Source organism: Pseudochaenichthys georgianus, chromosome 8 (genome assembly GCF_902827115.2).
Source record: "Pseudochaenichthys georgianus chromosome 8, fPseGeo1.2, whole genome shotgun sequence".
Classification (NCBI taxonomy): domain Eukaryota; kingdom Metazoa; phylum Chordata; class Actinopteri; order Perciformes; family Channichthyidae; genus Pseudochaenichthys; species Pseudochaenichthys georgianus.
The window spans coordinates 12407289-12413364 of NC_047510.2; positions in this window are offsets into that span (position 1 = coordinate 12407289).

The window sequence follows — 6076 nt, forward strand, 5'->3', positions numbered from 1 at the left end:
TTATCGCTATTCTAATGGTTACGGATTGTATCTAAAACGTGTTATGTTGTATTTTGTCCAACGGAAGCATCGTTATGTTATGTCTAACTTGACGCTTGAGGAGTAGCTACTCACTGGGACCACCAGAGGGCATTACAACTCATAATACGTTAGCCATCACAGCAGAAAAGAGTAATACAATAGTTTACTAAGCTCTTGTATCACTCGAGGTTGGTCACAACTTAATTTTCTGTTGTAAAAGATGACATTACGTTTTCAGGGAAATGTGCTATGGCCATCCAACTAAAGGGCAGAGGACTGTACACAACAGTGCAAAATGTGTTCTGTTGAACGATGTGTGCCATCTGGAGGTTACAGCAGGTAACTGCACTATCAAGTTGAACGACCAAATAGCATAAACTTCCTGTCAACACTTTCAAAATAAAACGTTTTTTAAATGGGACTGGTAGTTATTCATTGCAACCACTGGGTGGCAGTGGCACTAAGGACGGCTTTTTGTGTAACTGTGCATTGCATTATGTAGGTTCCAAACAAAACTGATCATACTACTATCTATATAGGCTTCATATATGATCATACCAGGCATAGAACACGAGTTTTAAAAGTAGTTCAAATAAATATCTATAAAGAATATCAAATCAAGTTTTATTTATATAGCACATTTATAAACGATTTTTGGTCGAGCCAAAGTGCTGTACATAAAATAAAAATAGCCTACACAGTAGAGACACTTTACAGCAAATACAACAGCACAGATTGTTCAGAATATCAGTATGAGAAAAACAAGGCCACTGGCCACGACAATATCCCCTCCAAATTCCTCAGAGACACAGCAACCGCCATCTCACCAGTCATAGCTCACATAATTAACCTCTCCATAAAACAGGGAAAAGTACCCAAAGACTTCAAAATTGCAAGAGTAACCCCCCTGCACAAAAAGGGCAGCAAATTGGACCCAGGCAACTACCGCCCTGTTTCTATACTTACCTCCATCTCGAAAGTCATGGAAAAAATAGTATATGAACAGGTCGAAAAGTACCTCGCGGAAAAGAAACTAATCTATGAATTTCAATCTGGCTTTAGAACATCCCACTCCACTGACACATGCCTTCTTTATTTGAGCTTCCACATCAAACAAGAGGTGGACGAGGGCAAGTACTGCGGCATGGTGATGCTGGACCTACAAAAGGCTTTCGACACTGTCAATCACCCCATTCTGATTGACAAGCTAAAAGCAATTGGTTTTGATAAACTATCGGTGAGCTGGATGCAATCCTACCTGGAGGGGAGAGAACAGATGGTGGAGGTAAACGGTACTCTGTCCCCCCCCCCTCCCAGTGAGCTGTGGTGTTCCACAAGGAAGCATATTAGGTCCGTTACTGTTCCTAATTTATGCAAATGACATGTCATCAGCATGTGACTGCAACTTGTTCCTGTTCGCGGACGACTCAGCCCTGCTGGTCTCTGACAGGAGCAGATTGCAGGTTGAAAAAACCTCAGCTCCGAGCTCGGCAGAATCTGCACCTGGCTCGCCGATAATAAATTGTCATTACACCTGGGTAAAACAGAGTCCATTCTCTTCGGTTCGAAACATAATCTCAGCAAATCCGACGACTTCTCAGTTGCAGTGGGTGACATTATTGTCACAAGTAAGAAGGAAATTACATACCTAGGATCTATTCTTGAGGCAAACCTCTCCTGTGACAAAATGGCATCCAATGTAATAAAAAAAGTCAATCAAAGAACTAGATTTCTATACCGGATCTCCTCTCTGGTAAACAAAAACACCCTGAAAACTCTGGCAGGAGCACTCATTCAAGGGTACTATGACTATGCTTGCACGTCATGGTACCATAGCACCTCCAAGGCGCTAAAAATAAAACTTCAAACATCGCAAAATAAACTGGTCAGACTACTGCTTGACCTTTCATCTAGAACCCACCTCACCTCTGCCCACTTTGACAACCTAGGATGGCTTAGAGTAGACGACAGAGTACAGCTACTTGCAATGGGCCTGGTCTACAAGATCCACTACACCTCTATGGTACCCATGTACATGTCAAAGTTCTTCCCAAAGGTCAAGGAATACCATGATCATAACACCAGAGGGAGCTCCACAAATCATGTGAAACCCAGATTTGGCACAAAAAAGGGGAATACACGTTTCGCAATTATGCCACATCAAGGTGGAATGCTCTTCCCACAACTGTAAAGGAAAGTAAAACTTTACTTACCTTCAAAACCTCTCTTAAAGAGCACCTTCGGGGGAGAGCATTGCAAAACTGGCCCCGGTAATGGTACAAATCTCAACCTGTCGTCCAATGGACAGCTTCCCCCCCCATCTATGTATATACTCGCATTTTAGACTATGTTACTAACTGTATATCTGTAGACTTGGTATGTCTTAAATGTCCGGTTAGGATGTATTAGAACGAAATCTAAAATGAAAATTGTAAATAAGCAATCTGTATGTAAAAAACCACCTGTATGTAAATTGTAAATAAGCCATCTGTATGTCAAATATGTCTTATATGTCTTAAATGATATGATGAATTGGAAATGGGGGACCCTGATGTAAACAAGACGAAAGTCTTTCTCTGGTCTGCATCCCCTTAACAATTGTATTTTTTGAGCTGTACTGTACTGTACCCAATATACAAGCTGTTAATAAACTTTTCAATCAATCAATCAATCAATCAATCAAACACCCTCTATCCTTAGACCCTCACATCGTACAAGGAAAAACTTCTGGAGAAAACCCACAGTTTAAAGGGAAATGGGAGAAACCTCAGGGAGAGCAACAGAGGAGGGATCCCTCTCCCAGGACGGACAGACGTGCAATAGATGCCGTGTGTAAATCGAAGAGATAATACATTTTACAGCATATAGACCGAATGTTAGGAAATGCATGTGTCTATAATAAGAAGATGAATCCACGAGGATGTCAGCTACAATCCTGTGGAAGCCATCAGGGAAGCAGGCAGCATGACGAGACCCAAGGCAGGACAGCAGAGACAGGTTCAGCCACGACCCGAAGTCCACGACTTAATCCAGAACTCAGGATAGAGGATCCAAGACACAGGACTACAGCAAGAGGATCAGCCTCGACTCCGGTTCCCGGCATAGATATAGATACAAAACAAGAAAAAAGATTTGGCTGGGTTAATCGGAACAAGAGAATACACAGACACAGACAGAGAGGGGAAAGGTCATTGGATACAAGTTATTCTTGATAACCCTCTAGAAAGATCTCATGAACTTTCCCACTCAATCTATCAAGACCCGAGCAGTTCTATTAGATATAGGATAAGAAACAGAGATACGGAGCACAACAACCTCTTCGTCAGGTGTGTAAGGGTAAGGATTTTTAAGAATAAACCGCAATGGTCTAAAGGGAAAAAATATGAAATATAAGGTACTATATTTTAAGTAATCCTATCTACTATTCCTATATTTGAATAATGTATAAACTATTTTAAAAATACTTTATGAAATCCTATGTTATGTTATAAATATTAAAATAAAGAACTAAATAAATAACTAAATAAATAAATGAATAAATAGATAGATAATTAAACAAAAGCCAAAGAGAAAAAGTAAGTTTTAAGTGTTGATTTAAAAAAAAAAAAAACAGGGTCTGGGCGCCAACCTCACATGGAGGGGCAAAGTATTCCAGAGCCTAGGGCCAGCCGCTGTGAAAGCTCGATGCCCTCTGGTTTTAAGCCTGGTCTTAGGAACTATCAACAACAGCTGATCAGCCGACCTTAAGGCTCTGCCTGGGATGTAGCAATGGAGGAGTTTGGCTATATAGGCAGGAGCCAGCCCATTTAGGGCTTTAAAAACAAATAAAAGGAGTTTAAAATCTATTCTGAACCGAACTGGAAGCCAGTGCAATGAAGCCAGAATTGGGGTGATATGGTCGCGCTTTTTATGGCCAGTGAGAAGACGTGCAGCTGCATTCTGAACTAGCTGGAGGCGTCTAATTGAGGCCTGATCCATACCCACATACAGAGCGTTGCAGTAATCCAGTCTCGAGGTAACAAAGGCGTTAATAACCCTTTCTAGGTCTTTAAAAGATAAAAACGACTTGGTCTTAGTCAACAGTCGTATTTTGAAAAAGCAGGTCTTGACTACAGTGCTAACCTGCTTATAAAATGTAAAGGCGCTCTTGAAGGTCACTCCAAGGTTCATAACAGAGGGGAAGATATTTTTATTGAGGGAGCCCAGAATATCAACCGGGGAGACTGTTGGTTGGGGTCCAAAAAAAATGACCTCGGTCTTACTCTCATTAAGGGTGAGGAAGTTTTGGCTCAGCCAGGATTTAATCTCTGTTAAGCAGTCCTTCAACTACTGTAATGAGTTGGCATTTTGATTGAGAGACAGATAAATCTGTACATCATCAGCGTAAAAATGGAATGGGATATTATGTTTTGTAAGAATTGAACCTAGGGGCAGTATATGTAGCCTACAATAGAAAAAGGATGGAGCCCAGAATCGAGCCTTGGGGAACCCCACAGGTAAGAGGGGCTTTGGCAGAGGAGAAGACACCTAACTGCACTGAGAAGCTACGGTCCGTCAAATTAGACCTGAACCATGCAAGAGCAGAGCCTGTAATGCCAGCGGACTGTTCAAGCCGTGACAACAGGATACTATGATCCACAGTGTCAAAGGCAGCAGTAAAATCTAACAGCACCAAAACAGCTGGGCTGCCTGAATCGGCGGCTAAGAGCAGATCATTAAAAACTCTTAAAAGGGCTGTTTCAGTACTATGCATAGGTTTAAAGCCAGACTGAAATTTTTCATGGATACCATGCGTGGTTAAAAATTACTGCAACTGGGCGTAGACTACTCGCTCCAGGGCTTTAGATAAAAAGGGTAGCTGGGAGATGGGCCTGAAATTTGCGAGAATGGATCTTTTTAAGTAGTGGCTTAACCACGGCATGTTTGAAGGCAGCTGGGACACATCCTGAGCTAAGAGAAGTGTTTACAAGCAATAAAACACTTGCTCCAACTGATTCAAAAACATCTCTAAGGAAGCGAGAGGGAATGCTGTCTAAGGTGCAGTTTGTCGGCCGCAGGTGCCTGACTACTTCCGAGAGAGAAGAGAGGGATACAGGCTCGAAATGGTCGAGGACAGCAGGGCACAGAAAGGGAGCAGGATCTGCGGTAGCACTAGTATAGGCTAGCCTAAGAGCAGATACTTTTTCGATAAAAAATGTAAGAAATGTATCGCAGAGAGTAGTTGATGGCACAATTGGAGAAGCATCACAAGGATTAATGATCGAATTGAGGACATTAAAAAGAACTTGAGGTTTATGGCTATTTTTGGAGATTAACAGAGAAATATACTCTGTTTTGGCTGCTTTGACTGACGTCTGATAATCGGAAAGGCAAGCACGAAGAATTTCTAAGGAGACATGAAGTCTATCCTTTTTCCATTTTCTCTCTGCACGCCTACAAGCGCGTCTAAAAGCGTGAGTACGATCATTGAGCCACGGCTCTGAGAGAACTTTGTTGCATCTAAGCATAAAAGGAGCAACGGAATCGAGTATTAGTGTGCATGTCGAATCAAACAAAGAGATAAGCTCATCCGCACTAAAAGCACAGTTCACCTCTAACTTACTAATCGGATAAGTATTAAAAGCATCTGAAAACTGTGAGGCAGTCAAGGGGTTAATTGAACGCAGACAACGCGCAGGAGCACGTGATTCGACTCCTACAGAAGGGATCGAGGTTGTAAACAGAACCGGTAAATGGTCTGAGATACGCGTTTCTGCACAGATTTCATCCAGATAGACAATCCAAACAATAATACTAAGTCTAAGGTGTGTCCTATATCATGTGTTGGGCCAGCCACAGACTGAATAAGACTGAAAGAGTCAAGGAGGTTTAAAAAAATATATGACCTTTAAGAAAAACACAACTGGTGATAACAGTGAGTTAACTTATTTTGACTCCAAATGTTCAAAGCAAATACCAAAGAGGTATCCAGCAGATGTCACAATTATTGATTGCATTACATGTTTTGTTTCAGTAAGTGTTTGTTTAAAATATTCCCAATCACTAGTGTCAGTGT